Below are 10,890 nucleotides of genomic sequence, written 5' to 3'. Positions count from 1 at the left end.
CACCTCTTCGGCTAGAAAGCGGCACCTCCGGGCAGTCCGAGATGTAAATACCGTGAACCAACAGAAAGCACCAAGGATGCCGACAATCACATTCTCGGACCGAGACTTTCGTGGTGTCGACCCCATCCAAGACGACCCTATGGTGATTTCAGTCGAGATGCACAACTGCATCGTGAAGAAAACCCTGGTCGACCAAGGGAGCTCCGCCGACATCTTGTACTGGAATACTTTTGTGCAGCTAGGGATTCCCGAGGAGAGCTTAGAGCCATATCACGAACCCCTGGTCGGTTTTTCTGGCGAAAGAGTGATGACGAGAGGGTGCATCGACCTGTATACCCATTTCGGGTTTGACCAAAAGACTTCCCGAGAGATCAAGATCCGATACATCGTGGTACACGCCAACACGTCGTACAACGTTCTATTGGGCCGACCCTCGATCAACACGTTGGGGGCCATTGTTTCGACCCCCCACCTGTGCATGAAATTTCCATCGAGGGATAAGCAGGAGGTGATCACCGTGCATGCCGACCAAAAAACTGCAAGGGAGTGTTACCTCTCTAGTCTGAAGGTGCAGCCTCTGGCCGAGCCACCCGCGACAGCAAGAGGGGTAAACGTGGTTAGACAGGAGACAGCCGAGAGCATCGACCTCGATCCTCGTTTAGGGGAAGTGGAACGAATTGAGGCCGCCGAAGACCTCGTCCCTTTCCAGCTTGGCCGATCACCCGAACAAATCACCCAAATAGGATCCCAGTTGAGCGAAACTGATGCAAACCGAGTCAAGCAAACTGTCCGACACAACAAAGACTTATTTGCTTGGACGGCGTCAGACATGCCTGGGATAGACCCTGGTTTCTTGTGTCACCGATTAGCAGTGTGCCGAGACGCCCGACCGATAGCCCAAAAGAAAAGGAAAATGGGAGATGAGAAACGAAGGGCTGCAAATGTTGAGGTGCAAAAACTATTGCAAGCAAAGTTCATTCGAGAAGTTACCTACACCACGTGGCTGGCAAATGTAGTTCTGGTCAAGAAGTCAAATGGCAAATGGAGAATGTGTACCGACTACACCGACCTCAATAAAGCCTGCCCGAAGGATGCATACCCGCTCCCTTGTATTGATCGGCTTGTAGACGGTGCGTCAGGGCACGCAATCTTCAGCTTCTTGGATGCATATTCGGGTTATAACCAAATAAAAATGCACCCGGCCGACGAGGAAAAAACGGCGTTCATCACCGAAAGCGCCAATTTTTGTTACAAGGTAATGCCGTTCGGGTTGAAGAACGCTGGGGCAACCTATCAGAGGTTGATGGACAAGGTATTCCTAGATCAAATCGGCCGCAACATCGAGATTTATGTGGACGATATGGTGGTGAAATCTAACTCCATGGAAGATCACGCGGCCGACCTCGCCGAAGCATTCGGAGCATTGCGTAAACATAACATGCGACTCAACCCCGAGAAGTGCACTTTCGGGGTTAAGGGAGGTAAATTTCTTGGCTTTATGCTATCATCGAGAGGCATAGAAGCTAACCGAGACAAATGCCAAGCTGTAATAGATATGCGGAGCCCGAGCAGCCTGAAGGAATTGCAGCGCCTCTCTGGAAGACTGGTTGCCCTGTCCCGATTCCTCCCTCGGCTAGGCGACAAAATCAGTCCGATGACGAAGCTCTTGAAAAAGGCGTCGACTTTCGCCTGGAACGAATCATGCGAAGAGGCCTTCGCAGCATTGAAAACAGCTTTGGCGACCCCTCCGACCCTGACGAGACCGGACCGTTCGAATCCACTGTTGGTATACTTAGCCGTATCAGACGAAGCAATCAGCTCGGTTCTGGTACAAGAAAAGGGAGGCTCTCAGGTTCCCGTCTATTTTGTTAGCCGACTTCTTCAGGATTCCGAGACCCGATACCAACTGATTGAAAAAGTCGCTCTCGGATTAGTACATACCTCCCGACGTTTGAGACACTACTTTCAGAGCCACCGAATGGTCGTGCACATCGATTGCCCGATTTCCAAGGTCCTAGGCAAACCCGAACTCGCCGGGAGAATGATGGCATGGGCTGTCGAACTCTCGCAATTTGACATTGCGTACAGGTCGAGAGGGCCGATCAAAGCGCAATGCCTGGCCGACTTCGTGAACGAATTACACCCCCATGGCCGCTTCGAAGAACAATGGTGGACCCTCCACGTGGACGGCTCCTCAAACAGCCAGGGGAGCGGAGCAGGTGTAATCTTAGAGGGGCCGAAGGGCATTACATTGGAGCAATCCCTGCGTTTTCGATTCAAAGCCTCCAACAATCAGGCTGAGTACGAAGCCCTGATAGCCGGGCTCAGATTAGCCGAAGACATGGGCGCGACGAGAATCAAATGTCTGACCGATTCTAAGGTTGTGGCCGAACAAGTAGGTGGTAATTTCCAGGTCAAGGACCACATGATGATGAAATACTACCACACTTATCAAGGGCTGAAGGCAAACTTCCAGGAGGTGTCGGTCGAGCACATCCCACGCGAGAACAACACTCGAGCCGACCGGTTGGCTAGGCTAGCCACAACCAAAAAACCAGGTCACTTGAGAACCATCATCCAACAGGAGATCGACCACCCTAGTGTTGACACGGAATTGATAGCAAATGTCGATGCCGACCACACCGCACCAAAAGATCCCCCAGACTGGCGAGCCGAAATCAAAGCTTTCATCATTGACGGGGTCACACCAGACGATCCGGCCGAGGCCAAACGTTTGCGAACTCAAGCCAGTAGATATACTATCATTACCGGGCAACTGTATAAACGTGGTTTCTCTACCCCGTTGCTAAAATGCCTCGACCTCCATGAAGCTGATTATGTGACGAGAGAGGTGCACGAGGGAATCTGCGGCCTGCACTCAGGAGCGAGGACAACTGTCTCCAAGCTCTTACGGGCCGGATACTACTGGCCGACCATGAACACCGACTGTGCAGCGTTTGTGAAGAAGTGTCTACCGTGTCAGAAGCATGGGAACCTAATCCACCAGCCGGCCGAGCAACTACATTGCATCCCCCCCGCATGGCCATTCGCTACCTGGGGAGCCGACATACTAGGACCATTTCCGATCGCCAAGGGGCAATGCAAGTTCCTCATTGTAGCTGTGGATTTGTTTACCAAGTGGATTGAGGCCGAACCCCTGGCATGTATCTCCGCCCTCCAGGTTCAAAAATTCCTATGGAAAAACATCATCACCCGCTTTGGTGTCCCTCACACACTAGTGACCGACAACGGCCTTCAATTCACCGATCGAAAACTCAACGAGTTCCTGGCTGGCCTAGGAGTACAACACAAATTTACCTCGGTAGAACACCCACAAACAAACGGGCAGGCCGAGTCGGCCAACAAGGTCATCCTGGCAGAATTAAAGAAACGGCTAGGGGAAGCAAAGGGAGCATGGGCCGAGCAACTACCCGAGGTGCTCTGGGCATACCGATGTACCCCCCAATCGACTACGCGGGAGACCCCTTTTCGCATGGCTTATGGGTCCGATGCGATGATCCCAGTGGAAATCGGGGAACCGTCATTCCGCCGAACCCACTTTGATGAGGCAAACAATGAAGCCGAACTCCGAACAAACCTAGACGCGATAGAAGAGGTTCGAGACCGAGTGCTGGTTGTGGCCGAGGCCACCAAACAACGATACAAGAGAAGGTTCGACAGCAAGGTGAAGCCTCGAGCATTCCGAGAAGGAGATCTCGTTTGGAGAGCCACGGGTGAAGCGAGGAAAGATCCGAAGCAAGGGAAGCTCGCCCCAAACTGGGATGGGCCCTTCCGAGTCCGACACAACTTGAATAATGGAGCATTCAAGCTGGAGCACCTGTCCAGAAAGCCTATCCCTAGAACTTGGAACTCAACTCACCTAAAGATGTATTACAGTTGATGTACTAGTGCACTCTTTTCCTTGACCGACTCTTTTGTCCCTAAGGAGGGTTTTGGGTCGGCAAGGTTTTTAACGAGGCACTTAATTAATAAAAAAATTATTTCATTATCTTTCCTCATCCAATATTATGCATGTGTAGACCGCAATGATGCAGAATTCGATCTCGATCGACACGCACCAACGCCGAGCAACCCTCGGCCGACCCCTTCGACGTTCTACCGAGCCCGACAGGTTTCCCTGCCGAGTACCCTCCTCGGCTAAGGATGCACCTAGGCCGAACGTTACTCACGCACCAACGCCGAGCAACCCTCGGCTGACCACTTTGACGTTCTACCGAGCCCGACAGGTTTCCCTACCGAGTACCCTCCTCGGCTAAGGATGCACCTAGGCCGAACGTTACTCACGTACCAACGCCGAGCAACCCTCGGCTGACCACTTCGACGTTCTACCGAGCCCGACAGGTTTCCCTGCTGAGTACCCTCCTCGGCTAAGAATGCACCTAGGCCGAACGTTACTCACGTACCAACGCCAAGCAACCCTCGGCCGACCACTTCGACGTTCTACCGAGCCCGACAGGTTTCCCTGCCGAGTACCCCCTCGGTTAAGAACGCATCTAGGCCGAGTAGCATACACCACCAGCATTTAAACCCAGCACAACGCCCCGACTCCCAATGGGTCGGGCCCAACACGCTTTGGCCAAGCTACCTCCTACTCGCGTAAGTAGAACAAGAACCCGCTACGCACCATACATGGCGGCGTCATCACTTATGGCCGATCTAACCGACCTCTCACAAAAGAAAACCCTCGGTTAACCCGAGGCCGATTCATTTTAACTTAGCATTCAAATGAAGTCTCATTATTAATAATGGCCGATTAAGCCGACCTCTCGAAAAGGTTTCATTTCCACCGAGTTGAGAAAGGGAAAACCCTCGGTTAAGCCGAGGCCGATTCATTATTAATAATGGCAGATTGAGCCGATCGCTCGCAAAGGTTTCGTTTCTATCGCGTTGTGAAAAAACCCTCGGTTGAGGCGCGTTCGGTTCATCTTAACTTGAAATAAAAATTGTCTATTTAATCAGTGCCGATCAAAATGGCTACTTACAAAAATTAAATCAGCCTACACCCCCGACACCTAAGGCCGAGCTAACAAAAGGCGCTACCGGCCAAATTACAAGTAATCCCTAACCCTAGCAGGCCATACAAGTCGATCCTATTCAACCACCGGCTCCACCGGGTTCCCGTCTCCGACAACATCAATTATTTGGTCATCCTCCCCAGTAGATTGCACCGGGGCCCGACTGGACATATTTTGGCGCAGGGCCTCGGCATCTGGCTCGGCCCCTTGGGGGAACTCGGCGTAGCTCATAAACTTGCCACCCAAGAAGTCCCGACTAACATCAAAATGAAAGTCAGCCGGGACGTCGCAAAAGTGGTAAGCCTGCCGAACAGCATGATTGAAGCCGGCGTCACGTTGGGAGAGAATTTGCTCGGTGGCCTCGGCCTCGAACTTCGCAGCCGACTCCTTAAGCCGGGTGATCTCGTTTGCAGCAGCGGCGGCGTCGACCTTCATCTTTTGCACGGTCAGCTTCAGGTCATCGGCCTCTCTGCGATACGCATCGGCGGCCTTCTTCAATTCCTCAGCCGATTCAGTGGCCTTGGCATTAGCACTCAAGGCATCTTTCACCGTCGCCTCAGCATCTTTCAAACGGCTTTGGAGCCTCTCGGCCGAGACCGCCGACCTCATCATCACATGCTTGGCCACGAGGGAAGTCCGAGCATCAAGCTCACAGAAGAGCTTGTACTCGGCCTCCGTTGACATCCCCTCCAAGTATTGAAGTCCTCCCCCAATAGTAACGTCGAGACTGACCAAGTTCTCGACCTGCACATCCGAAGCCAGGAAGTTGGACCCCGCAACAACAGCAGGAATGGCGAAGGCCCCACACCCTGCTTGATCCAGTGATAGCTGCTTCGGCCGCTTGGAGGAAGAGCTCGGTCGTTCCGACTCAAGGTTTTGTTCGGCAGCCCGAACCCTAGACGACCCCCCTTTCTTTTTGGGATCGGACATCGGAATCAGGACGTGAGGAGGCTTGTCTCGTTGTGCCTTGAGGGCCGATCTCGCCGGCGGCACCTTTCCGCTCTCCTTTGCTTCCTTCGCCCTCTTGGCGAGCATCGCGACCACGTCAAGTTTGCCTCCGGCCATCAATCCTACAACAAAGAAAATTATAACATCATTTAAAAACGGTGCTACATTACCGAAGCCTAAGGTACATACCTAGCAAGACCATCTCGAAATGAGACGTCTCGAAAATATCCAGGAGGCTTCGGACGGGTAGTTCCTTCGGCAATTGGTCGAGGAGTTCTACAATCTCTATGTCCTCGGCAGGGAGTTTTGATTTTGATATAGCCTCGTAACGAGTCGGACGCCTTGTCCAGTAGGAGGGGAATAGGGGAGTGTTTTCGCGATCATAGAAACAATCTCTCATGTCCGACCCCCAACGAACCTTAAAAAACCCGCTCTTAAACCCTTTGTAGGACGAGGTAAAGGCTTGAAGAAACCCACGCTTCGGCACCCGAGACAACGATACCCACTTCACCGGTTTACTCGGCCGACACGTATAAAAATATAGAAACGCCAACGGCCGAGGCGTGAGTCCTAAGCATAGACAGAGGTTTCGGAATGCCTGCATTGCCGCCCAGGCATTCGGATGTAATTGGGTCGGCGCAACATTTAGCACTCGGAGCACACCCATCTGGAAATCATCAAACGGCAATTGGACCCCGAGATCTTCGAACTAGCACATGTAGGCGTAGAAGTAGTCGGCCTCGTCGTCACTTGGTTCCAGAAAGACGAAATCAGTGTTCGGCCCATCGTCCTCGCACGCCTCGGCAAGCAAAGGAAATTCGCCGTCTCTGCTGCCAAAACACTTCTCCAAAGAAACAAAGGTGTCTAGCATGGCTTGGTCAGACCACTTGGAGAAATATATGCCGACCTCTCCGTCTACCCATTCATACCCCGGCATCTCCAGAGAGCCATATTCAATCCTCGCTCTCGGCTTAGGTCTCGAAGTGACCTTACGTTTACCTCGACCACCACCGATCACTTCCATTACACCCCCCTGAATCTCCACGTCGGCAGGCTCTACCCCGACCGAACTCACCCCCCTCTTGTCAACTTCGACAGCTCGCGCCAGATCCACACCCTGATTCGGCGGTGGCGAGATCTCAACCACCTCATCCCCACTATCTTCTGGCTCGGGGCGGTCGGAAGGAAACACTACCTCGCACTGCAGAGGCGGCAACCTAGATATCTCACTTGACCCCGACCCCTCTCTACTGGAATTAGTGTCCGAACCCTCCGAGGACGTCCAACTCCTTGCCGAGGAATATCCCTTATCCATTTATTGCTAAAAAATAACGAATACAAAATTTACCTTACTCGGTTAGCTCGGTCGAATCTGATTACGAGAGAGCTCGGAGAATTTACAGCAAGTAAATTCTCACGCCCCCCCTATTTATAGGTGAGGTAAACGGGGAAGGTGAAAAGCCTTAGCAAGACCGGGACCGTTCGATCTAGAACATTCAACGGTCCAGATTAAATAATCGTTGGGCCTGTAACCGCCAAGGCCAACGTGGCAAGTCACACTCGTTTCAACCTCGGCACGACCTTCAACACACAATGAGGTCTCGGCACAACAATTAATTCCAACATTCGAGGCCCACTCATCTCGGCGGTCTCGGTATCGGCTCCCAACATCTAAAAAGGCCACGGCACGACCTCAAATTTGGGCATTTTCAGGCCACTTCTATCAGAAATCTCGGCATGATTTCCAGGCCACCTTGTCAACTCTAGGAACCCTCCATCGGAGTCCACGCGTCGATTTCACAACGCGTAATCCAAGGAGGGTTCGGCTCATCGACGCCGAGAGCTCGGTGCAGCATTACTTCAGGAGATTAAACCCCCCCCCCCGAATTCAGGCCCCGCGAGTAATAAGGCCGGGACCGAACACCAGGCGTTCATTGGCTAAGCTTTCTTTATCGTCTTCATCTTTTCTATCCTCGACGCTGAGGGGGTTGTATACCGTATGGTGCCGACCAGGCCGAGCAATCCGAACGCTTTGCGTACCCGAACCCGCCGAGTATCCGACACCACCGACCCCACACGAATGTACGGAACTTATCGGTACGGTCGGCCAAGGTCAACGTCATTACCGGCTTAATTACGAATAAATTAATTAGCATAAACTTCGGATCAGTCCCCTAATTTCCCGGGGCCCAACCCATAATCACGGCCCAACACGAACACCTATAAATAGAACTCCTGAGAGGTACGTAACTACTTTTGACCTACCGCATTTATTACGCCGAGTACTTACTAGAGCGTTGGAGTGTCTTTGCAGGCACCCCCCCTCTCGCTTCGGACCGCCCGGATTGAACGAGAAGACCGAGACCCAAGACCAGACCTACTACAACAAGGATAATTGGAGTGTGTATCCTAACACAGGAACTCTTAGAATAGTGGATTAAGCCTAACTCAACCCTACAAAACCGGCTTGTAAGGTGAGGGTTGCTTTCCACTTATATATTATTCAATTGCCTAATCTCTAGTCGATGTGGGACTTGGGTTTTTCCCAATACACCCCCTCACGTCCAGCACTATTGGGCTTGGTACGTGGATAAATGGTGGGTGGCCCTTTTTAATGATCTAGGATTGGCGGGACTTGGGTTTTTCCCAATACACCCCCTCATGCCTATGAGACATGCATCAATGGTGGGTGGCCCATTTTTAAAGTGGATCTAAATGGCTCTGATACCATCTTAGAATCAGGAATATTATCATCCAAATCATAAGTCACAGAGACATTCACCCTCAATTTAGGGTTTTTCAGTTCTCATTAGATACATCTGCCTCTTTGCTTCCCTTTTCTCCTGCCATCTGCTAGGCCCTTCTTCTTTCTGCCCATAAGCATTGACATTTCGGGCCGCCGCGGCCGCCGCCCTTTCAGCCTGGGCACGACTAAGGCCTTTAGCAGCAGTCAAGGCTGCAGCCTTGATTCTTTCAGCCGCAGCCTGCGATTTCTCTTCCTTCTTATCAGACATATTTTTTTATCTGTCTTTTATGACAAACAGATAAACTCCACAGCACAAAAGTTCCCCAGAAACTAATTGCAAACGATGAAAAATCAACACCTCAATAGGGATTGGGCAGGAAGTTGTCTTTGCTCTCCGATTCCAAAACTTGATGCAGCTTTGAGGAATTGGACAGGGCTCTGATCTTTTTAATCAGCACGAAGACATTTTTGAGCAAAACAAATTAGACATTTTTGATAAATGGTAGGTGGCCCTTTTTAATGATCTAGGATTGGCGGGACTTGAATACACCCCCTCATGTCCATGGTGCATGTAGCAATGAATGGTAGGTGGCCCTTTTCTAATTGACGGGACTTGAAATACACCTCCTCATGCCCATGGTGCATGTATCAATGAATGGTGGGTGGCCCATTTTTAAAGTGGATCTAAATGGCTTTGATACCATCTTAGAATAGTGGATTAAGCCTAACTCAACCCTACAAAACCGGCTTGTAAAGTGAGGGTTGCTTTCCACTTATATATTATTCAATTGCCTAATCTCTAGTCGATGTGGGACTTGGGTTTTTCCCAATACACCCCCTCACGTCCAGCACTATTGGGCTTGGTACGTGGATAAATGGTGGGTGGCCCTTTTTAATGATCTAGGATTGGCGGGACTTGGGTTTTTCCCAATAGGAACATCATGGAAAATAATATATTTGAAAAATATCAGAGACTATACTATTAGCATTTCTCAATTAAGATTCCAACTTGATATATCTTATGAGAATATAAGTCGTAATATTGTAAAATAATTTTACATTTTCATCTTGTCATAAATTTTTATATGTATGATAAGTTGTTGATTTTTATAATAATGAATTTAAAAATTATATCAGACTATCAGTGATATTTTTTTATTTATTAATTCACTGTGTAAATTGTTGTATATCCATGACATTCATCTTATCAGTGCAATAATGGGTTTTGTTATGCGGTAAAACTTCTCATTCATTATTTGGATAAAACAAATAATAGACAATTTACAAAATACACTCTAGCTAATACTAAAATAAATTAACCGAAGATATATAATAAGAGAATTGAGATTTATAGAATTGGAAGTAATCATGTGTAGATAAAAAAAAATGATAATATTTTTGCCTATAGGGATTTATAAAAGTGATCATGTGTACCTCAATGAAACTGATAATATTTCCTATATAGAGCCCTGTTATAGTTGACTTGACTAGGTGAGATCACCCTAGTCATTCATCATTGAACGTAATGGCCTAAAAATTGTAACAAAACAATTCTTAAAATCACAAAATTAAATTCAAGTGAAAATTTACAAAAAAAAATATATCGAAAATATGATGTGTAATAAATTTATATAAAATTGAAAAATCAAAAATTAAAAATGATTATTTAATGAAAAAAATAAAATTGATATATGTCATTATTTATAAAAAAAAAATACAGAATTGATCAGATTAAAATTGCTTGCGTGATGTTGTGAAATTAATGCATTGTAATAGGATAGAAAATAAAGGTGATTATACTCTCATGCGACTCCAGTACAAACAAATGAGAACACAGAATGAATCATTTAATAAACCTTAAAACTTAATTGGATTACTCTAACAATCTCATCCTTTTTCCGTATTTAGGGAATCACAATCTACTCGAAATCCCCAATTATGCTGCTACACCAAGGAAAACATTTATCTTGGTGTGAAAAATTACAAACTTAAAGTATAGATCATGTCTCATGTGTGAAACCAAAATTGAATTTCCCAAGTCTCTAGTACGTCATGTCATTTTAAAGTATCCTTTGAGTAATTTAAACAGAGAGGTTGAGTAGCCAACCATGAACTGCCACAACAAAATCCAATTACAAACTTCTCAACTTTCTCACCAAT

Source organism: Cajanus cajan, chromosome 3 (assembly GCF_000230855.2).
Source record: "Cajanus cajan strain Asha chromosome 3, NIPB_CcT2T_4, whole genome shotgun sequence".
In the NCBI taxonomy this organism is placed as follows: Eukaryota; Viridiplantae; Streptophyta; class Magnoliopsida; order Fabales; family Fabaceae; genus Cajanus; species Cajanus cajan.
The sequence above is the reverse complement of the archived record's forward strand: the minus strand, read 5'-3'. Positions refer to the sequence as shown.